Below are 25,527 nucleotides of genomic sequence, written 5' to 3'. Positions count from 1 at the left end.
CTGCTTGGGATCCAGCAGGTGATGTGGTGGTTAGGGTGCTGGACTCTCACATGACTGACCACAGTTCAAATCCCAGACCTGGTGACATGTTCTCTGTGTGTGTTTGTGTGTGTGTGTGTGTGTGTGTGTCTGGTCAAATGAAAAATAACAATAATTTTTTTTTTCTCTCTCTCCCTCTGTCTTACTCTGGTCAAATTGAAAATAACAATAATGATAAATTAAAGAAAAGGAAATAATTCTTCAAAAAAATTATCTGCATGATAATGATTCTTTAGACTTTGGTTGAGCCCTACTTCAAGCTCATATATATAATTTCTAAATTATACGAAAACCTTAGATTTCTTTTTATCTAATCACCTTCATTTCTACCCATTTTTCTTTTTTAAAAATAAATTCAACAGAGGCTCAACTTATTTGCTTAGTTCTTAAGTGTAAATTCTTCCTCAGGTCCATATATTGGCCATGTCAATAAATTACTCCAAGAACTGCTCTTTACATGTCTTCAAAAAATGTAAACTGGTTAATGTATTATATATAACCCAGTGTCATGAAGTCACCAAGTAAAGCATTTGTACTGGACACCATGTATGTTTTCAGAATTATACCAGCTGTACTGCGGAATGTAAGGCTGCCCAACCAGTTTCATCTTCTGTCCTTTCAGAAAGACAACCCTGCATTCTAATTGTGGACATTTCCCCACACTTAGTGCAGCCAATTGCATTGTATAATAGTTCTTGTTAGGAATTGACCTCCATAATTCTTATGGATACCCTGCATCATAGATCCTAAGTGTTGGGGGGATATATGCAAAATGCAGAGATACATTTTATGAAAAACACACATATAGCAAAAAAGATTTCAAGTTACACATACTCCTCAACAATGTATCAGTTTATGAACACTGGTTTAATTTTTAGTGAGTTTTAAACATAAAGATATGGATGGCCACCATATTGTTGTTGGAATAAAAAGTAAATGCCATAAAAATAATTGAAATTATTGGGACCAGCAGATGGCAGAATGGTTACATCACTGGCCTCCCATGTAGTCATCCACAGTTTGAGTACTAGACCTGGCAGGTTAAAACTCACTCCATGTGCATGTGTGCCCAAAATCCCAAGAGGAATTGGGATTGGAGGAGAGGGGATTGTGGCATGCTATACCCCCTGGGGGTGTGATTTCTCATTGTCTGTCTCTCTGTCTCTGTCTCTTCAGTGAGGGCATGCACCCTATAGCAAAAAAAACTCTCTAAATGTAAAAATAAATTAAATTATTATTTATATATGGTGATTTTTAAGAGCTTATGTTTAAGGACATAAAACTGAAGACTCTCCACAGAGAGGCACAAATTGTCTCTTTGTAACGATAACATTGATCTTATTTGTTCATCTATAGCTTATATTGTTCCAGAAAAGGAAGAAAAAGAATGTAGTAAAATATGTCTTATAAGATGAAATAAATCATAAAAAAGTATATGATGAAATTTGGGCAGCTAAAAATTAGAATATTTCATTTGAACCAGAATTACCAATATATCTGCTATGCAGTTCCCTATATATATTAGAGAAAATTTTCTTAACAGCTCATGCAGAGGAAGGAAATGCATAGTAAATGTGATCCATTTTGTCCATGAGATTTAAGAACACTCACAAAAAAATTTGCTCAAGGAAAGCAAATCAAATCTGCTACAGAGACCAGGATGTAGTTTTACCTGAGTAATTATGAAACACTGAAATGTAGGATATAGTAATCAACAGCTAGCACAGTAAATCTGCAGTGAGATGTGCAGGCGTTTTCAGGGCAGACAAGTGACATCCTAAATGAACAGTCTGCCTACTGAGTTCTAAATTGATCAACACTTGCCGGACTGTCCTTCAGGCAATCTAAGCATTGTTCATCTCAGCTGATCTTTTGTCTGCATACTGCATGACAGTAAACATGGGATTCTTTACTCATGGTCCACATCCAGAGTGCAAAAGTACAGAACCGCACGCTGGGTCTGGCCAGTGTCCTTGGTGGAGACAAACTCCCAACAAGAACCCCTCAGGAGGAATCTTTTCACTTCCCCATAGAGGAAAACCAAGATATCCGGGTTCTCAGGACTCAGCCTGGGGCCCTCTACAGCACACAGATAAATAAATAAAACCTCAAAACACTCACAGTGGAGCACCCACAGAACTTTAACCTTTACTGACTTGCGTAAGCTTGTCCAAGGGAGCTAGCTCTCCAAGGTAAACAGGGTTGAACAATAATGTATGCTGAGACAACTGGAGGTGTTAACTTGTTTATGGTTGTTAATTATAGGCTAGATGTTGGGGTCATCTAGTGAAAATGATTGCTTTGGCTGTTAAGATGAATGATCTACATGAGCCCTTCTTCCTGGCAGTCACGAATGAGTTGGGTCTCTTGTCGATTCACACCATTGCTATTTAATAACAGCAAAACCATTCCTGGTGTCTGGAGGTGAGGATCACATTTATTTTGTTGGGCCTGAAACAGGATAGGCACTATTAATATCTAGACGCAGGTCATTTATATATCTTTCCCTTCCAGAATTCTAATATATTCAGATCTCCTTCCTCTGCCTTTTTAGATTTTAAAAACCTTTTAATTATCATTTTTGTCAAGATTACTCGAGAAATTTTTAGTAGGAATGACACCTCTATTAAAAGGATTTGCTTAATTTTGTGAAATTATGTTTATTCCTGTAGAATTCTACAATTGAAATGACTGAAAAATTATTAATATTAAGGAAGCTGTTACAGAGTATAGTTGGTGATAAATGCTAGATAGAGATCCTGACTATGTTTTCTTTCTTCCTATGAGAAAATATTCTTGCTCATTATTTTTGCATGATTCAGTGTTAACATTTCACTTACTCATAGATGAACCAAATGGTTTATTGGGCCACCTCTAATGAACTGTTTCTTTCTTCCAAGTATTACTGTTATGATTGGTGAAATCTTAGTTGAGGAACCTGACAAGACAAATAGAAAGCACGTCATTGTGTATGCGCTGGAACTGGTCATTGAAAACTATCATCCCAGTTTTACTAGAAATTTTGGCTTAATGGTCCATCTTTAGAGAAGAACACAACCTCTTCAAGAAAAGCTTTAAAACTCCAACTCTATTTTCCTTTAGCAAAAGGAATAAATGTTTCTTAGAAATGTCTTAATTCCTACCCCAACTTAAATACTAACAGGATTTTACTCACGTTTCCAGAAAGAAAAGTCATTTTGGTTGGAGCATGTTTGAACATTTTCTGTAACAAAACCACCCTAAAAAGCCAGATATAACTAATTGAAATCTGAGCTTCTCTAGCCATCACATTTACTGGCACAGGAATTCGTCTCATGCTTCATACCTCGTACTTTTTCCAAAACCAATGTTTGGGAGTACATTTCTGTCTTAAAAACCAATTTTCTTTAGTTCTTTTTTTTTTTTTTTAAGTTTAATTGGCTATTTTTTCCATGCGTGAGAGAGAAGGAGAGAGATGGCACCCCTAATAGGGACCCGATGTCACGATCTGCCCTCAACTTCAGTCAGCTTAGCTCATGGGCACACGCATACCAGGCATACTCAGGAAGGTCTCCAGATGCAAACCGGCCGTCTGCCCATGTGGGCCTATTTGGCAGAGCACTGCATTTTACCACTGTGTCACCATCCAGCTCCCACTTCTTTAGTTCTTCAGAGAATTTTCAATTAGAAAGGGAGTGTGTTCAGCAGAAAAGACAGTGACCAAAGACTCAGGTGAGTTTAGTTCAAGTCCTAGATCAACTACTTCCTAACTTACCTAGGGAAAGTCATTTAAATTCTCTGAGTCTCAGTTTATTTGTTACAAATATAATTAATATTGCTGGTCTCACTACCTGTGTTGTTACAAAGATGAGATTTCTGTAATGGGTATGAGAACATTTTCACCATGTAATATCAACATGTTACTCTTAGAAACATGTGGGTAATAAAGTGGTGCTCACTAGTCCATCCTCATGGTACTAGAAAAGAGAACCATATAGTAAATTGTTTTAAAAATCTTTTGGGCTAGGGACCAGCAGTTAGCGTAATGTCTATGTCACTGGACTCCCATGTAGTCAACCGCGGTTCGCGTCCCGGACCCAGTGGCTTAAACTCATGCCAGGCACCTGTGCGAGCATGCCTAAGATCCCGAGAGGAGAATGGAGGAGAAGGGATTGCGGCATGGCCATCCCCTCTGGGTGGGGGGTGATTTCTCGCTTTCTTCCTCTCTGTCTCTCTCTGTCTGTCTGGCAAGCACACGCACTCTATGGCAAAAAACCTCTCAAAAAAAAAAAAAAAAAAAGTCTTCTGGGTTAGCCAGTGGTATAGTGGTTAAGGTGGCAGGATCCCACGTGGTCAACTATGCAATTTGAGTTCTCAACCCAGAAGCTTGAAAAATATCCCAGCCACACATACAAGCATGCTTAAAATCTCAAGAGAAGAATGGAGAAGGGATTGTAGCATGGCCATACCCCTTTGGGGGTGCTTTCTTACTCCCTCTCTCCTCTTTTCTCTCTCCAATGAGCACATACACCATGTACAATTTTTTTTATTTGTAATTTAAAAATAAAAATAAAAACCTTCTGTGGTCCAGAACTCATCATGCAAACAGTGGAATCTTAGTGTTTGCTCTCAAACAAACATCACTCACTTAACCCTACACTTTGTCTGAGCCTGTGCATATTTTTTTTTCCAAAGAAAAGAGGTCAATACAGATTTAAATTTATATCATCATAAACAATAACATTTATGAAATACCCATCTCTTTATGCATTCAACTTCCACATTTTTGTATTTTAATTTATTATCTTTTTCTCTGTACTTCTCTATTACTTTTCAGTCCCCTTTTCTAGCAGTTACATTAAAAATATGACCACCTCCCTCTACCCCTAACAGTATAGAAAAGTTACTCCTACATATAAGCTAGGATGGTTACCATTAAAATTTTCAAAATATACCCTTTAACTTTATACCAACATCTATGTATTATCTATAACTTCCTTTCCCATCACTCCCTAAGTATGTGGTTAGCCATCCATCCTTATGGTTATAGATGCGATCTTCTACTTTCTGGTTTACTGTCAATTTTTGGATATGTGTGTGTTGGTAGGAAGAAGGTATATTGTGCATGTGTGTTTCTAGTCACCCTAGATTGTAAAAATATGGAACGCTTCATGAGTTTGTGTGTCATCCTTGCCCAGGGGCCTGTGCATTTTACTTCCCTTGGGTTGCTTGGGATTTTCACAACAGCTTCACAACAATGAGACGATATCCCTTATTTCATTGCTTAGTTCTTTTTGAAACTTCTTTCACTGGACCCTGCATTTTGAGCTTCCACTCCAGTCTCCCTACATTTACATGTTAAAACAAAGTTACAGGGGACAGCAAGTGGTGTGGTGGTTAAAGTGTTGGATTTCTACACAGCCAACCATAATTCAAATCAGTCTCAGACCTGGCAGCTTGAAAAATCACTCAGGGCGCATGTGTGTGTGTGCCCAATATCCCAGGAGAAAAATGGAGGAGGAAGTATTGCTACCTGGCCATCTCCCCAGGGGAGATTTCTCACTTTCCCTCTCACTGTTTCTCACTGGCAAGTGCACACTCCCCTATGGCAAAACCTTAAAGAAACACAACAAAGTTACAGCATAACCTCAGAAGAAAAAAAAAAAAAAAAAAGGTTAGAAACTAGCCCTATAGCACAGTTGATAGCATTGTGCATAGGGAGCCAGATCCTGCATAGCCAAGGGCAGTTCAAATCAGGCCCTGGTGACTTGAAAAAACAGAAAAATAGACTAGGGGAAGCCTGGCCCTGTTGGCTTGAAAAACATGTTTGGCATGTTTGCATACCTATTCAAAATCCTAAGAGATGGACAAATACAGGAAGAGGAATTGTAGTATGGCTGCACCCTATTGGGAGAAAGGGGTGACAATAAAAAAAAAAAGTTAAATAGACACTAGAAAATATGTTTAAAAAAAAAAAAAGATCCTAATTGAACGAAGCAGTCATGCAGCTTTTAGAATTAGCAGTTAGCGTAATGGCTTTGTTGCCAGACTCCCGTGTAGTCAATCGCGGTTCGGGTCCCAGACCCGGTGCCCTCTACCCCTAACAGTATAGAAAAGTTACTCCTATGTATAAGCTAGGATGGTTACCATTAAAATTTTCAAAATATACCCTTTAACTTTATACCAACATCTATGTATTATCTATAACTTCCTTTCCCATCACTCCCTAAGTATGTGGTTAGCCATCCATCCTTATGGTTATAGATGCGATCTTCTACTTTCTGGTTTACTGTCAATTTTTGGATATGTGTGTGTTGGTAGGAAGAAGGTATATTGTGCATGTGTGTTTCTAGTCACCCTAGATTGTAAAAATATGGAACGCTTCATGAGTTTGTGTGTCATCCTTGCCCAGGGGCCTGTGCATTTTACTTCCCTTGGGTTGCTTGGGATTTTCACAACAGCTTCACAACAATGAGACGATATCCCTTATTTCATTGCTTAGTTCTTTTTGAAACTTCTTTCACTGGACCCTGCATTTTGAGCTTCCACTCCAGTCTCCCTACATTTACATGTTAAAACAAAGTTACAGGGGACAGCAAGTGGTGTGGTGGTTAAAGTGTTGGATTTCTACACAGCCAACCATAATTCAAATCAGTCTCAGACCTGGCAGCTTGAAAAATCACTCAGGGCGCATGTGTGTGTGTGCCCAATATCCCAGGAGAAAAATGGAGGAGGAAGTATTGCTACCTGGCCATCTCCCCAGGGGAGATTTCTCACTTTCCCTCTCACTGTTTCTCACTGGCAAGTGCACACTCCCCTATGGCAAAACCTTAAAGAAACACAACAAAGTTACAGCATAACCTCAGAAAAAAAAAAAAAAAGGTTAGAAACTAGCCCTATAGCACAGTTGATAGCATTGTGCATAGGGAGCCAGATCCTGCATAGCCAAGGGCAGTTCAAATCAGGCCCTGGTGACTTGAAAAAACAGAAAAATAGACTAGGGGAAGCCTGGCCCTGTTGGCTTGAAAAACATGTTTGGCATGTTTGCATACCTATTCAAAATCCTAAGAGATGGACAAATACAGGAAGAGGAATTGTAGTATGGCTGCACCCTATTGGGAGAAAGGGGTGACAATAAAAAAAAAAAGTTAAATAGACACTAGAAAATATGTTTAAAAAAAAAAAAAAGATCCTAATTGAACGAAGCAGTCATGCAGCTTTTAGAATTAGCAGTTAGCGTAATGGCTTTGTTGCCAGACTCCCGTGTAGTCAATCGCGGTTCGGGTCCCAGACCCGGTGGCTTAGAACTCACGCCGGGTGCGTGTGCGTGCGTGCCTATGATACTGAGAGGAGAATGGAGGAGAAGGGATTGAGGCATGGCCATCCCCCCTGGGGGGGGTGATTTCTCGCTTTCTGTCTCTATGTCTCTCTCTGTCTGTCTGGCGAGTGCATGGGCCCTATAGCAAAAACCTCTCAAAAAATTATGCAAAATAATATAATTTTGCATGTTTAAACTTTAAACAATACTCTAAATTCATATAAAATAACAAATAATAATTCTCTTAATTATAAGCCATTGTGAGAAACATCAGCTTCTTTTATTTTTCTTCACCTATCTGCACTCTGGTGCCTACTTTTTTTCCCAGTAGAAAACCAGGTCTTTGTCAGTCTTAGGCTACACAGAGCCAGTTCACATGCTGTCTGGGGCAAGAAGATGCTTTACCTTTTTCTACATTAGTCTACTTAATTCAAGATAGTACTTATTGAGCACTCGTCCTATTCCAGGCATAATGCTATGTGCAGGGGACACATGTGTTCCTTCTTAGAATGCTTAGAGTCACCTAGCAGAATGAGATCCTGTTTTGAGTACCCCGCCCAGTTTGCTGAGTAAATGAATGAATGTGTGAATGGGAGAGTAAAGAAGGAACCTCTAATGTTTACTCCAGTTCTCCAAGTCTTTGAGTCTATGAGATACAGACATGATATAATTATTACTACAGATTATGCACACATATAGTACACTTTTTATTAGAATTATAATTTAATCATTAAAAAGTATTGTTAGTGTTTTATTCTACTTAATTGCCTACGAAGGTGTTTCTTCCTTTACATGTTCAGGAGAGCTCAAGGTACCTTGGATCTGGCAGTGATTAAAGGGGAGGTGGAGCAGTGATGGACCATCTCACTGTTCTCAGGACTCACCCAGTTTTAACATTAATAGTCCTACATCCTGAGAAACTCTTTGGTTCTGGGCAACTTGGGTTAGGTGCTTCCTTCTTGTGGTCATCCAAGTCCTTTTTCCTCCTACCTGTTCTTGTATCTTGCATCATTCAAACTCAGATATCAGAGAAGACAGACAGTGTGGTAGGGGTTGAGGTTGACTCCTCAAATCCATTTCTCCCCAGTAAATTCTCACCCCTTTGTCAGTGTTTCATTAGAAGTGGGAAGGGATAAACCAATTTAAGAGAAGCTTGCTAGTAGCTTCTGAAAATGGCAATTTCTTACTTTTAAGAGAGAAACATAGCGAAGGAATCTCTCTCTCCTGCTAAATGCCCAATGTTCCTGGCAGTCATCCAACATCCTTGAAAGGAACTAAGCTTGGAAAGAAACCAACAGCAAATACAGGGGAAAGAATCTGAGTCTTTGATGATGTTGTTAAGCTGAGAAATAAACCAGCTCTTCATCCTACTCTACCTCTGACTGCTTTTGGGGAACAAATATCCTTATGTGTAAAACTATTTGAATTAGGTTTCTGGTTTGTTTGTTTGTTTGTTTGTTCTAGCTAAAGGCATTTCAGATGTTGATCATGGGAAGTAATAAAGTCAGGCCAGTTCATGGCCTGGTGGTAAGGACAGCTGGATCCCATGAAGTCAACTGCATGGTCCAAGTCCTACCTGGAGACTTGAAAAACATACTGGGTGTATATGCATGTGTTCTCAAAATGCTGAAAGGAGAACTTGTGACAATACCATTCCTCATGAGAAAGTGCAGTCTCACTTTCCCTCCCTCTCTCTCTCTCTCTTCCTATCTCTCTCTGGTAAGTGCATGTGCCCTTTGGGAGAAAAAAAGTAATAGAGTCTTTAATACATGGCGTTTTTGATTGAATGGATGAAAAATAGAGACTGGTCTAAAAAGATGATTATACAGGGGAAGCAGAGCCTTATAGGGATGATCGCTTCTGCTTTAAAAGTGCAATAAGAACAATTCAAAAAGAATAATAAAAGGAGAGGAGATGTGAAACAATTGGATGGACCATTGAACAATAAAAAATCAGCTGGGGGTTGCATTGTTTGAAATCCTCAAGTTTATTGCTTAAAAAGAGTAAAAAGATTTTAACATGCATATGCTTGTAAAGGAGCTAAGATTCCTGATTCCAACAGCAGAACCTCTCCACAACATTCCTTTTTGGTTTCACATACCCTAATAGGTCCCTCTCTGATTTTCAGATGTGATGTGTTGAATGGCTATAATACCTTTGACATTAGAAATGTAAGACCAACTTCAAAAAGATAGGCACATAAGCGAAGGGGCCTATTCTGAGAGAAAGAGTGAGAGAATAAGAGAAGTGTGTTATGAACTATTCTGCTTAGAACATATCACAGAAAGTTCATTTTAGTATTTCAAACTTCAAAGATCACATACTAAAATAATGACCTTAAGTGTAGATTTTTTTAAAAAAAAGCTTATTGGAAATTCAGCATAAATTAGTTACTTATTCTGTATCTCAAGACTGCATTCATCATAAAGGCACACCAACCCAGAAAAGAGTTACAAAATCTCCATTTTAGACAGCATGAGACAGTATGAGAACAGCATGTTTGAAGGAAAAAGAAATCATTCTTTGCATTGCACTATTAAATGGAACACTTAATCAGCTTTTTTGCCAAGAGAAAACTTCCCATTATGTGAAGTTATAAATAGGGCTGTGGGAAAAATGTCTGCAAACCAAAAGGCTATGGAGTTTTGTCTGTAGACTTTGGTTGTTTCTTAAAGTGTTAGAGAGTCAGCATTTTTCAGAAAGTGTGGCTCTCAAAGAACTTAGAAACCTTGGTTTTAGGTAATTCTGTTTCTCACTTAGTCCAAAGTTTGATGTCCCAAGTTGCTAAATAGTGCATTTTTCAGGGCAGATCATAGAGTTTCCTCTTTACCCTCTCTCATTTGTGCTTTGTTTCTTGGCCATTTCCAGGTGTGTGTTATTTCCGTTTTCCTGCATTATGTCATGGAAAATTAACAGTAAGATTTGTAAACTTCATTTCAAAGTGATACTCACAGGGGAACGCAGTTCCTCCCTTAATGGCTATGTCGCTGGACTCCCACGTAGTCGACCGCGGTTCATGTCCCGGACCCAGTGGCTTAAAACTCACGCCGGGCGCATGTGCGTGCGTACCCAAGATCCCGAGAGGAGAATGGAGGAGAAGGGATTGCGGCGTGACCATCCCCCCTGGGGGGTGATTTCTCACTTTCTGTCTCTATGTCTCTCTCTGTCTGTCTGGCGAGCGCACGCGCCCTACAGTGAAAATCTCTCAAAAAAAAAAAAAGAAAAAAAAAAGTGATACTCACAGGAAGCTATGCTGAACTGAACTCAGGCTTAAAAAAGAAAAAAAATGAGACATTCGTTTGACCAATGGTAGCTTTCAGTCCTTCCTTTTCTACTAGAGATACAAAAACAAAAAGCATGAGTATTGGGGACCAGCAGTTAGCATAATGGCTATGTTGCTGGACTCCCATGTAGTCGACCATGGTTCGAGTTCTGGACCCAGTGACTTAAACTCACGCTGGGCGCATGTGTGTGCCTGCCCAAGATCCTGAGAGGAGAATGGAGGATAAGGGATTGTGGCATGGCCATTCCCCCATGGGGGGGGGGTGATTTCTCACTTTCTGTCTTTCTGTTTCTCTCAGTCTGTCTGGTGAGTGCATATGCCCTATAGCAAAAACATCTCAAAAAAATAAATAAATAAAACAAAGCATGAGTATTAGTTGTTGGTAGTCAAGATCTTTGGACTGAGACATTTAGCATTCAGAATAGAATTAAAATATCATGCTTTATTCAGAAATCTCATTCAGTGGATCAGCCCCATGGTACAGAAGTTAAATGCCATGTATTGGGAGCTGGATCCCATGTGGCTGACCACAGTTCAAATCCAGGTCTCAGTGGCTTGAAGAACATGCAAGACGTGTGTATGCATGTCAAAAATCTTGGTGGGAAGGAGAAAGGGAAGAAAAAGGAATGCAGTGTGACCATGCCCCATTGGTAGGTATTTTCTCTTTGTCTGGTGAATGTGTGGATGTGTGTGTGTGTGTGTGTGTGTGTGTGCGTGTGCATGTGTATTTACACATTTGTTTATATCTATCTATCTATCTATCTATCTATCTATCTATGATATCTCATTCATTAAGGTGAACCATAGTGGCACAACTTTAAACTCAGTGCTCTGAGATGCTGACGTCACATGAGAAGGGTCTGAGTTTGCAGTCTAAGGTCTCTCTCTACACATCCATGTGGACACACATGCCTGTGATTCTGACTGGCTGAGGCTGAGGATGGATGGTGATATGAAGACTCCATTGGGAGAATTCTCACTATCTCTCTCTGAGGGAATAAAAATTAAAATAAAAAGAAAAGGGGAATATCATTCATTGAAGAATGAGATCATTTGGAGACAGAACTGGTAGATTTATACCTATTCTTCAAAGAAGGCTTTGGAATTTGTACTTTAAGTGATGTAATGGAGATTGATCCATTTTCTGACAGAGCATTCATTTAGCAAAATTAAATGAATAATGGTTGGACAGTCAATGGAGAATCAACCTGGAGCTTTTCAAGCTGCCCTAGACCAAATTACAACCTGCACTGGATTTATCCAGACCTATTTTTCTCAATAGCAACCAGGCAAAGAGCTCTGAGCCTGTGTATTTGGAACTGAACAGTGATGCTGAGAATGGTTTAACTGGTCTTGAGTCAGCCTGCTTCAAGTGGGACACATTCTAGTTTCTTAAGGTCTGTGACACATGCCTGTTAGAAGCCTGTTGTGCTAGAACTAAAGTGAAATCCACAGTCTATGTGCCACTTCCCTGCATAGGTGATGTGGACATCAAAGGGGAAATGCAAGATGCCTATGTGCTGTCTTCTGCTCTCCAGATGTTTCTGAAGTTACTTAATTCTTTTCAGTTTGACCTTTCTCTAGAAGGAAAGCTTTGATGCTAATCAGCATTTGAATTAGATCATTGATACTGAGAGTTCTTGAGGCTGCATCTTGTCTCGGAGGAGGACTTCATAGATAATCTACTGTAACCCATGAGTTAGGCAGGAACATGCTCTATACAATCTGGAGAGAGCTCCTATTTTTTATTAAGCTCTTGGTGTGTTTCATTGTTTTTTTTTGTTTTTTCCCTTGTATGATCCCAGCTAATGTAGACAGTTGGCATAGGTGATGTGGACATCAAAGGGGAAATGCAAGATGCCTATGTGCTGTCTTCTGCTCTCCAGATGTTTCTGAAGTTACTTAATTCTTTTCAGTTTGACCTTTCTCTAGAAGGAAAGCTTTGATGCTAATCAGCATTTGAATTAGATCATTGATACTGAGAGTTCTTGAGGCTGCATCTTGTCTCGGAGGAGGACTTCATAGATAATCTACTGTAACCCATGAGTTAGGCAGGAACATGCTCTATACAATCTGGAGAGAGCTCCTATTTTTTATTAAGCTCTTGGTGTGTTTCATTGTTTTTTTTTTGTTTTTTCCCTTGTACGATCCCAGCTAATGTAGACAGTTGTTGGTACCCAACAAATTTAGAAATTTTAGAAGTTTAGTTCAATACTGAAGGAGTGAGGAAGTCAACTAAATCCTAAATTATCAGAGTGCCCCTCCTGGGCTAATCCAATACAAAACTGGATTCTGATTTACTTCAGAGGAGATTTGCTATTAATCCTTAAAACCCAAGTCTCATGTGCTGCAGTTTTTATGTCAACCTTGTGTGGTACAAATAGACTCTAAGTCTTCATCTGCTAAAACTGGGTAAGGCACCCCCTTACACAAAAATATGCCCCTACTTATGCCATGAAGATCTTAATCATCAAGATTTAATCACTCATATTTTTCAAATCCTCTCCTTCAGTCCACTTGTAAATGATAAATACCAGAACTCAGCACATTCCTAAAGAGGGGGTTCTAAGAAATGTGTGTTGGCTCTACATGTGCTAAGCCCATTTGTATCTTAATATTGATTTGACATGTACTTTCTAACAGAATTCCTAATGATAATTATTGCTCTCCATGCTATGCCATTCACAGTGATTCTGGGATCTGTTTTTTGTTTGTTTGTTTTTTTCTGAACCCACATGAATAAATTAGACATTATCACTAAGTTTAGGTTTGTTTAGATATTTTATCTGATTTTTATTTCCTCTTTTTTCCTCCTCTTTTACTCTAATCCACAGGTGGTATTGTGAAATGATTTCCCAATAGTCTCTAAAGTTAAGTTATGAACTTAACCTGAGTTGAGAGTGCCCAGCTTCCTTTTCAATATGATATTATCATCCCAGGAGGAAATCCTGCCTTATGGTATTACTCTTTCCAGGAGGAGAAAGAGACAAATTCTTTAAGCTTTACAAGAACCATATTTCTTCAGCCCATGATACCAATGAATCCATGATGCCTGCTTGATGAAAGACATACTTTGACATACTTTTATGTGATATGCACTTCAAAAAGAAAAAAAAAATCTCAAAATGAAGAACTAGAAACAGATAAATTCTGTTCTTGCATATAAAAAGGCTACATCCTCGCTCATTATAAGTGAACAAGCATAACCACTATTTTAAAAAGATCAGCTAGAAAACTTGCTTTTCTCAATATTGACAATTGTAGAGGAAGGGAAAAAATTCTCCCCTGGTTATTTGAACCAAAACCCAACACAAATACAATACAAATACAATACAAATAAGTTTCCAATCTGAATTCTCAAAAGTAATTTTATGTCACTGTTAGATTATGAGACCAGTCTCAATTTCAGAGATGTTGAAATATGTATATAAAAAGTTTATTTTAAAATTAATGAAATACACTAATCTAAGTTTAGAGTTTAGTGTTTGCCTATATTTTCTTGACTTTTGAGTAAGCATCTATACCTCATTGTCCTACTCCAAACTGGATTTCCAGATGTCTTAAGGTCATTTATCACTGAATAAATCTCTCTGGATTCAGCTTGCTCTTTTCTCCCAGTCTCCATAAAGATGGAACATTTTAGAGTCTGATGTCCATAATGAGGTGTGTACATTTTAAAGACCCCTGGAGCAATGCAGTATTGTCTTGCTCTGGGCAGTGTTCATCAAGACGCAATTGTCAGATGTAAAATGACTCTGAAAATATATTCAGTGTAACAGCTGGCTTCACAGTATTGATTTTCAACACTGTCTTTCCATCAGATCCACAATAGACTATCATCTTACCAAATTTCTCAAAGTGGAATCAGACTTCTCATTTACATGGAATGGCTGACTCTCAATGAATACTCTGATGTTTCATGTAACATGTGTGCGGTTGAGTTACTCTGTTATTGACCCAAATGTCCTCCCATGGTGTCAGAAAAGAACTAATGTTGTCATTATGATAAAATAGAAGCATGAGATCATATTGAGTTAAAATAACTTTAAATGTTTTCTTTACACTGAGACTGGCCTGAAAATGTGTGTTCATTGGATATTAACTCTATGAAGATTTCCTTATTTGGTCTAGATCAGAGATTTCCACTCTGGATCATTAGTCCAGCAATTATTATAATATTAATTAAAGTTGAAAAATTCTATACATTCTGTTCTCACTTTTAAGAAGATACATGGGCTGGGAACCTGCAGTTAGCATAATGGCTATATCGCTGGACTCCCACGTAGTCAACCGTGGTTTGCATCCGGACCTGGTGGCCGGGCGCGTGTGCGTGCGTGCCCATGATCCCGAGAGGAGAATGGAGGAGAAGGGATTGCGGCGTGACCATCCCCCCTGGAGGAGTGATTTCTCACTTTCTGTCTCTCTGTCTCTCTCTGTCTGGCTAGAGCGAAAACCTCAAAAAAAAAAAAAAAAAAAAAAAGAAGATACATGGCCCAGCCTATGGCTTTGATGGTTAAGGGAGCCAGATCTCATATGGCCAACTCTGAGGTTTAAATTCTGGCCTCAGAGGCTTGAAAAACACACCAAGCACATGTGCGTGTGTGTGTGCCCCAAATTCTGAAAGGATAGAGAAGTGGAGGAGAAGGTTTGTGATGTGACTATACTCCACCAAAGAGTGCTTTCTCTCGCTCTCTTTCTCTCTTTCTCCCTGTGAGCACATGCAATTTCAGGAAAATTAAAAATTAAAATTTTTATTAATAAATAATAATAAATAATAAATAAAATTTTAATTAAAAATTAAAAAATAGTAAGTCAAGACATAAACACTATATTGTATATTTGAATACTGAATGCTTGGGGAAGCTCTGCAGTGGGGAGTCATGTTTAACTTTTCAGTTATTTTTTCCATAAAGTCTTATCTTTCACCTAAGACTTATTCTTATTTTGGTTTACTGAGTTAAAGACACAATATAGATACTCATTGTTCATTTTCACTTTATTAGTAGTAATTAGACAACTTCTGGAGGCAGATCTGGTGGAACTTGTAGACCATTTTAATGGAAAACCACTAAAGGAAGTGACCTAATCTGACACAAATTAAGGATAAAGAAGTCAAATCCCCTTGATACAAATTTAATTCTTTTTTTTTATTTGCTTACTAAATGTTTCATCAATGTCTATTATATGCAAGGCACTGTGTTAGATGCTAAGCAAAATTCAAGAGATAGTATAGATGATACAATGAAATGAGATAAAAATGAGAGCCGCCTTCAGGTGTGGACTTGCAAGGTAATAGACTGGAGACATATCAGGGTAAGGGAATTCAACAAACATATGCTACATTCACAATCATATATTACTGGGTCATCGAAAAAGTCATGATGTACTTAGTTATTTTTTCCATAAAGTCTTATCTTTCACCTAAGACTTATTCTTATTTTGGTTTACTGAGTTAAAGACACAATATAGATACTCATTGTTCATTTTCACTTTATTAGTAGTAATTAGACAACTTCTGGAGGCAGATCTGGTGGAACTTGTAGACCATTTTAATGGAAAACCACTAAAGGAAGTGACCTAATCTGACACAAATTAAGGATAAAGAAGTCAAATCCCCTTGATACAAATTTAATTCTTTTTTTTTATTTGCTTACTAAATGTTTCATCAATGTCTATTATATGCAAGGCACTGTGTTAGATGCTAAGCAAAATTCAAGAGATAGTATAGATGATACAATGAAATGAGATAAAAATGAGAGCCGCCTTCAGGTGTGGACTTGCAAGGTAATAGACTGGAGACATATCAGGGTAAGGGAATTCAACAAACATATGCTACATTCACAATCATATATTACTGGGTCATCGAAAAAGTCATGATGTACTTTTTTTATGTTTTTCTATGCAAAAATGTGTCAACAACCCACTAGATAGACGTTCTCTCCTGGAATCAAAGAGGTGGACTTAGTACATTCTGGGTTGTTGAGGAGCCTACAAACTTGTGGAATAAGTGTTGAAGAAAGTAGAATATAAATTTAAGGGTTGAAGGAGACTATAAATTTCTCTAGTTCTGCTCTCCACTTTCAATTGATCTAATATTTGGTGCCTTTTCTGAGCATGACCTAATAATTTTTGAGTTACCATTTTAGAATGTATTATGCTATTGTTTCCAAGAATATGGTATTTTATTTTCAAAGATTAGATAAAGGCATGAAAAATAAATTTGAAGAATATATAGGCATGGAACCAGCTTGCTCCAAGACAGAGAGACCAAGCCTAGTTTGCCATGATTCCTGACATATTTCCTAATTTTGTTATCAATCCGCGTATAGGGAGTCATCACAAAGTTCACAGAAGGAGCCTATGGTTTAAAAAAAAAATCCATGAATCTCAAGGTTTTTTTGGTGTTAAAATAATCTTATAATTTAATTCCATTTTTCCATGGTCCTTTTAAGGTACCCATTGTATGTTCTTACAACAAACCAACAGGTATCTTAGGAAAGGATTTCTGTTTATGCATTAACAATCACAAGAACCAAAAAAGCTTAATTTGAGGCACTGTAGCACTATAAGTAGTGGTGATGATAAGAACACTTTAATTTTAAATAAAATGTGATTTGGGGCTATTGGCACTCAAGGCAATGTCTTCTACCATGTTCTTGTGATTCAATCAAACCCTAGCAACTCTCTTTCCAAAGCTTGTAAATTCTGACATATATTTTCTTTCAGACAGAAATAACATTTTTACTAATTATTGACTTATCCCTATAAGATTTATTCCTGAGTGTGCGGGTTGTATATTCTTTGCTCATCCTATCATATTTCAGTGAGTTGGTAGTATCATTTTTATAGCAACCATACAAATGCAATTCCTTTTTTCCTTCAGTATTATTAATCAGAACAACTTTCTACTGATACGTTTTAAAGTTCCTTTAACTTCAGTGCTCACTACTAGAAACGTCATGTAAGTTTTGGGGATCATTGTCAAGTTTACAATGGTTTTAGCAAGTTTCTTTAATAATAAGCTTTTCTGAAGTGCTTACTGTTTATCATACTGCTGCAGGTTTGTGCCCTACAAACACAGGAATTCTAATAAATTCTATTTTGTACTACTCGTTAAAAATATATGATGTATTTATAATTGAGTATAGAATATATTTCTAACAGAAGTAAATTTCCATTTGACTTGGTGTCCATGAAAACTATTCTCCTCTTAGAATAGTTTATATGTCTAATGGATGGAAGAATTTTCCACAGACTAGCTTCTGGTTCCATACATTCTAAACCTTGTTTCTGCTAATTTTCCATATATGTCTGGCATTAGGTTCCCCTCACAGCCAGAAAGATTCCAACAGGGTCTCTGGCCCTGTACTTAGGCCCAAGACATTGGTTGAATCAATATGGTAGTAGTGGGAGTATTCCTAGAAACCAGAATGACTAGCAATAACTGCACTATACCTGCAGTACTGGTAAAAACATAAATATGAGGGGATTTTTAAAAAGAATTATTCACTTTAGTTATTATTATTATTATTACTAATTTGCTACAGGGTACATGTGCTCATTAGAGAGACAGGGAGAGAGAGAGGGAGAGAAGGAAAGTGAGAAAGGAAGCTGCCAGGTAAAGGACTCAAATCACAGTCAGCCATGTGGGAGTACAACACCTTCGCCACACCACCTGCTCCCAAAATGAGGGGATTTTATGAAGGAAAAATGAAATTAAAGCATGAGCTTGATATGAAAAAATTGAAGTCTGTATATAATTTTTCCCTAATATGCACTTTCCATAAACAGTTTGAAGACCCCTCATACACCTCAGTAAATCCAACTAGGCTACCACAATTTCAGCTTCTCCTTAGGAGTGATACCAAAAATGCTCTTGATCACTCCAGTTAAATTTGAGCAGAGAAAAGTAGAATGGAGGGGAAATTGAAGTAGAGTGATACAATAAGTTCAATCAGTTGTGGTTTAAATATTTTATTCCTGCGACAAATTTTTTTTTGTAAAAATTATGCATATATGAACATATTGCTAGGGCTACTTCCATGACTTGGATGTGACTCACACAGTTGAGTCTAAAGCTTAAATCTTCTTAGCTTTCTACTTCTTGGTTTTATTTCCCCCTTGTTTCCAACTGCCTTCACCTTTTCCTATTCTCTACCTTTCCTTTGTTAAATAGCTTCTGGTTACTCATGGCAGTTGTTGACTTCCATGGAACCCACTCTTTTTTCTTTTCTTTTTTTTTTTTTTTGTTAGAGATTTTTGCTATAGGTGCAAGCACTCGCAAGAGAGACAGAGAGACAGAAAGTAAGATATCACCCCCTGGAGGGGATGGCCACACCACAATCACTTCTCCATTTCCCTCTCAGGATTCTGGGCATGCACTCACACACGCCCGGCATGAATTTGAAGCTTCCAGGTCCAGGACTTAGACTGCTGTTGACTATGTGGGAGTTTAGAAACATATCCATTACACCATCTCCTGGTCCCTCCATGAATCCCACTTCTACCTTCTAACTTGGTCTACTGCAGACTTTCAGCTTCCTTTCTTTCTCTCAACTCACATCTTTTCCCTCCAGAATTAGTTACATCTGGTTTAAGTAACAAAACCTAGAACCAACCCATGACCGAGGTAGAAGTGTAGAGGACAGTATCCTACCTCTGACCAGGGTTGGAGAGGGTGAGGGAGAGGATTACATGATCTGCATATAACTTCCCTAAGACTTTACCAGGTTCCAATGTCTGAAAAGTAGGAAAGCGAGTCAAAGAAGTAGTACAACTGGGCAGTGGAATCGACCACCCTTGGTTAAGAGTGGAAAGAACATACTTAAAGGAAGCCCACCTCTTGACTTCTGTGTTCCTCAGACTTTCCGTCAGAATGAATCCTTTTCATCAGAATGTTAATAACTGTCATATTGATATATTACCTTAAAAATGACTATAAATGCATATTTTGGGGAGAATGTGTTCAAGGAGAGAAACTTGCTCCCTTGACCACAGTTATGCCTTTAGGGTTTCTTCTTAATGAACACCATGAGAGGCTCATTCTCACCTAAAGATTTGCAAGCATGGGACCAGCAGTTAGCGTAATGGCTATGTTGCTGGACTCCCACGTAGTCAACTGCCATTCATGTCCTGGACCTGGTGGCTTAAAACTCACACCGGTCACGTGTGCGTGCGTGCCCAAGATCCCGAGAGGAGAATGGAGGAGAAGGGATTGCGGCATGGCCATCCCCCCTGGGGGGGGTGGTTTCTCATTTTCTGTCTCTCTGTCTCTCTGTCTCTGTCTGACGAGCACATGCACACTATTAAAAAAATCCTCTTTAAAAAAAAAAAGAGTTGCAAGCAGGATGAACGTCTGGCATTTGTAGTATAAGGAAGTATTTAAACATTAAATGTGCCTGTGTCATGTAGGTTTTCTCATTTTGCAGAGTTGATTTTATCTATCTAAAGAGAAGTGGTATTATTGAGAGCCATCTGGTGATATGTGAACATTTATTTTATTCTCTTATTCCTGTGGGACAACTTTCAAATCTCTTCCTCCAAACAGATTTTCTCCCTTTGAGTTTCCTAATGAAATTATCCAGAAGACACATTTGTTTAAAATCATATTTATTCCAGATCTTCTTTTGCTCTATTGTTTATTTTCACATTAAACACCTCCACCCTTCTTCCAGGCCAGCAGCCCTAGACAAAAAGAAACCCTTTAATATTGACCTATACTTTTCCCATCTCATTTAGTCAATAAATCTTATCAGTTTTTAGTTTGAATATCTCTCTAATTCAGCTGCTTCTCAACACCCCACTGCCACTATCATTAGAGGGGCCCTTACCATTTTAAGATGAATTAAGATTTCAGCCCTCCGGCTACTCTTCCACCCCTTTTACCTCCCTTATTTCTGGTCTAACTCTTTTTAAATTGCTACCTAAATCTCTTTCTAAATCACTAATCTCTTCTTATTCTTCTGCTTAGAATTTTTCATTGACTCCCTAGAACTCTCAGGATGAAGCCCAAATTTTTCAGCATTCCTATGATACATTTCATTGTCTTTCAGTTCATTCTTACCATCTTTCTCAAGCCATTCTTAACAGCTTTCACTTCATTAAACGTATCATGCTCTTTCTTTTTTTTTTCTTTTTGAGAGGTTTTTGCTATAGGGTGCATGTGCTCGCCAGACAGACAGAGAGAGACAGAGAGACAGAAAGCGAGAAATCACGTCCCAGGGGGGATGGCCATGCCGCAACCCCTTGTCCTCCATTCTCCTCTCAGGATCTTGGGCACGCATGCACACGTGCCCGGTGGGAGTTTTAAACCACCGGGTCCGGGACGCGAACCATGGTCGACTACATGAGAGTCCAGTGACATAGCCACTACGCTAACTGCTGGTCCCCATATCATGCTCTTTCTTACCCCCAGGCTTTGTATCTTTTTGTTATCCCTACCTGAAACATTCTTCTATTCTTCATTACTCAGCTTAGGTGCTACCCCTGACTGTCTTATTTCACTATTGTATTGCTAATAGGAATATCTGAGACTGGATGATTTATAAAGAAATAGAGGTTTATTTGACTCATGATTCTGGTGGCTGGAAAGTCTGAACGCATAGGACTGGCATCAGTTTGGCCTACCTCACAATGTTGCTGACAGAAGTAGAGAGGTTGATGAGAGCATGCTAAGAGAAAGACCTAGGGGCAACTATCTACATTTTTTAACAACCTTCCCTTATGAGGACTAAATGCTTCTCACAAGAGCTAGCACTCACTTGGTCTCTCATAAAATTAATACATTCATATCCACTCACCACCCACCTAGGTATCACCATCTTTTGGAGCAATTACATTGGGGATCAAACTCTAAAACATGAACCTGTGCAGAACAAGCAATTAACCATAACACTGGCCTAACAAGGCCCACCAAGAAGGCTGGAATGGGGACTCTAAGCATATACTCTTTACCTACCTACACCATGGCTGAAATTGGGCTATAATTACCATCAGAACCATTGCTACTATTGCCAATATTAATTAGATATGATTGGATGTTAGGTATTATACTTGATATGCATTCTCTCATTGATACTAGGAAAATCTTACGAGGTTAACCTCATTAATTTGCCCATTTTATAGATAAGGAAGTCAGGAATTTGTGACATTGATTAACTTGTACATAATGACACTGCTAGTAAGTGGCAGAACTGTGGTATGTCTGGGCTGATTTAATGGATTTCAAAGCTGATTCTGTTAATCTCAGTCTAACTGCTGCCCATTTATCACCTTTTTTTATTATAATCTTTTTCTCATTCTTCCCCATTAAACACTGAGCTAGCTTCTCAGGGGAAGAGAGACCTTGCCTAATTTCTCTGTTTCAGCAGTTCCCAGCACAGGACCTAATACACAGAAAACTGTCATTAAAAATATGCTTAATGCCCAAATGGTGAATAAATAAATGAAATAATTAATAACCTTGGCATTCTAATGACATTGATTAATTGGACAAAGAGATCTATGGCAGGTACGGGCTGTCTCTCTTCACCATGCAATCCTTTCCATTTCAAATTTATGTCACTGAGTTGACTAATATTAATATAATCTTGTCCTTGATTTCTTTCTAAAATTTTAAAACTTTCTTTATTGAAAGTTTAAGAACATTTATTATGTTACCCAAGATTTTTTAATCAATATTCTTTTTATGCTTTTCTATATATATTAGCTTCTAAGATTTTTTTTTTTTTTGGCAGAGATGGGGCTGGGTGATAGTCATACATGATATTTTCAAGGAAAAATAACCTTTTATGAAATTTCACAAATGTAACTTTACATGAAAAGTTTAATAGACAGAAATGATGGTGAAATTATGGCCTCCAATTACATCATATTATGGCTTATAATTAAAAAGTACTATACATTTTCATGAGGATGGTCTTATTTATTTTCTCTTTTCTTATAGGAATTTCTCTCCAAAACATTAGTCTGCTCCATCCACTTAGTTTCTCTAAATCTAACATTTATCTCTTATTTCTGAGGTGAGTGTATTCTTTTTTTTAATTTTAAAGCTCGTTTATTTCCTCCATGAAAGAAAGAGAATGAGAAAAGGAGAGAAAGCCACCCCCAAAAGGGTCCTTATACTATGATCTGTGCCCAGCCTCAGCCGGCCAGGATCACAGGCACACATACTTCATGAACCAGGAGACTTCAGGATGCAAACCTGGGACCTTTCTGTGTGGCCCACCATCTCAGAGCACTGTATTACTCCTTTTTTTCCCCCTTAAACTGTTACCATTTTCCAGAAATGTTTTATTGTTTTTGTTTCATCCTTCCACTTCTTTCTTTTTAAATTAGCCTAATTAAGATTTGAATACGTGGCCCACCATCTCAGAGCACTGTATTACTCCTTTTTTTCCCCCTTAAACTGTTACCATTTTCCAGAAATGTTTTATCGTTTTTGTTTCATCCTTCCACTTCTTTTTAAATTAGCCTAATTAAGTTTTGAATACATCCAAGCCTTTGTCCTCAAACAATGAAGTGCAACCATTGGCAGTTAACAATTGTGGAGAGTTTTATGAGTATTTGAATCTAAAAAGCCTCACTCTCCTGTACCCAAAACTATGTAGGCTTACCCTACTTCTAGCTGCTCTGAACTCAGGGGAGAGAGGTCTAAATCATGTTGGGCTTTTGTTTAGCAGGCTCCTGTCTGCCTCTGTGCTGGTGCCCTCGTTAATCTTGATCTTTTTCCAAAAGACCAGGATGATGAATTCACCCAAGCTTTCCATTTCAGCTGCAGTTCTCTCAACCCACCTAAGCATCTTTCAACAAATAATTTGAGTATCTTAATCAACTTTTCTCCTCTCTCATCAGCTATCCTGTCAGGATCCTGGCACTAGGCCCAGTGGAGGTAAAAACAGTAAATTTCCATGAAAGCTCATCAATGGCATTTCCATTAGATTTTTAGGTGGCACCATCTAGAGTCGCAAAGCCTCCCCTCACAGAAGCTGAGTAAACTAGGTGTTTTTGCCATTTCTGGCCCTTTGGAATGGAAAACCATTACTCACCTTTATATTTAAGTTCCTCCTTTTCCAGATAGTTTCCTTTTGCTCCCTGGCTCCCTCTTTCCTTTGATTTCTCTCTTTTTCTTTCTCTCTCTCTTCCTCCCTCACCTCCTCCACTTTAACTCTTGAATTTAGTCAGCTGTCAAATTTGACCAGGAACTGCTTGATTAGACTTTCCATGTTTCTTTCTCTTTCCTTATTTTCAGAGCTAGACCTCCCCTTGAGACCCAAGATCCCATGTGTTTGCCTTTTTCCAGCCTTTTGACCTAAAAGTTTAAGGATCTCTCAGTCTAGGTACATCTTTTTCTTTATGGTACTATGCAGTTCTATACAGTGATAGTAAACAAACAGTGACAGTATACCAAAGTATTTTTCTTTCCAAGAGTAAAGAACCATTGGACTTTCCAATCACATCGGCTTTAGCAAATACCTTCCATTCACCGCTATACAACATCTATTCCTCACCCTCAACACAGCTTCTCTTTTTTCTATCATTTACTTGGGTAGCAGGCAACTCAGTTGTCTCCATACTAGGAATAGAAGATAGTAGTGAAGACATAGGACCCTCAGATAGCAGATGACGGGCATACTTCTCCAAATCTCTGTGAATATTTAGAGTTGAAATTCCAGAATCAGTTTTACAGATTTGGCCTTGGGCATCCAGTGTGCTAGGACTGAAGAGTTCAATCAGGCCAAGCAACATTAAAAGTAAAAGGAGAGGATCCTTTTCAAATGAGGAAAAATGGTTGTGCCACCCTCCTGTTACTGCAAGTTTTCTGTTCAGAGAGAAGAAAGAAGAAACTGGAAAAAAATGAGAAGAATGAACAAAAGTTACATATGGCTCAAATTATAATTATTCTTTGACAATCATGTCTCACAATAACCAAGATTTTTACACAACAATATTATGCTCAGCTATAGGAGACTGTAGAAAAGATAGAGTCATGCCAATTAACATAATCTTGGGATATTCTTGCTTGTCTGACAGTCTCGTGGTTATGTAGCTTAGTTTGGCTCTATTTCTTTTTGAAAGACAATTACTTTAGGGAACTATTTCTGCTTTCCCTAAGGGGTTCAAGCACAGAAAGTAACAGAAAAGATAGCAAACTAATCTATCATAAATTCCTTAAACCTGATTACATAGTTTTTTTGAGAATGTTAAGCCTTGAACAAATTATAGATTCATTATCAAATTGGCAACAAATGCAAGTTGAAAATAATCCAATCAGTTCTAGATATTTCCCCCAAATTCATCTTTTCTTTGCTAAATCATGAGGGTTTAGGTCTAAAGACACTCCAGTTTTCCATTTCTGAACACATGATGGAGGAGAGAAATCATGCAGCCTGTGGAAGATCCCTTGTTTAAAGAACCTACTCATGAGAGTAAAATAAAGCAGTATGGCTCATTGTTATGAGGGATGTTCTTCAGTGGAAAATTGCTCTTCCATTTCTGTTAAATAGCCTTTAATTGATTTAAATAAGTGAAAGTTGTTAACATCAAATCTGTTGTACTCTACTCAAGCTGCTCAATTTTTTGTGACTCTAATACAAAGATACCGAGTGGAGATTTCAATATGGTCCTGGTCTTTCATTTAATAAATGTGTGCTCTTGGGAAAGTTTTATTCTTTCTCATTTGCAAAATAGGGCCCAAATAGAAGCATCTGCTTCTTAGGGTTATGTGTTAAATTTGAGAATGAATGTGAAAAGCAGTTTTATAACAAAAGATGTATTCATTTAGCCATAAAACTTTTTCTAACATTTCCTGTACTAATGATCAGAATTGTCAATTATACACTATAAGAAAGACAGTAAAATGCACCCTAATGTAATCAGCATCCAACTTCAGAAATGATCAACATTTTAC

The sequence above is a fragment of the Tupaia chinensis genome, unplaced genomic scaffold (assembly GCF_000334495.1).
Source record: "Tupaia chinensis unplaced genomic scaffold, TupChi_1.0 Scaffold143720_1, whole genome shotgun sequence".
In the NCBI taxonomy this organism is placed as follows: Eukaryota; Metazoa; Chordata; class Mammalia; order Scandentia; family Tupaiidae; genus Tupaia; species Tupaia belangeri.
Note: the sequence above shows the minus strand (reverse complement) of the source record.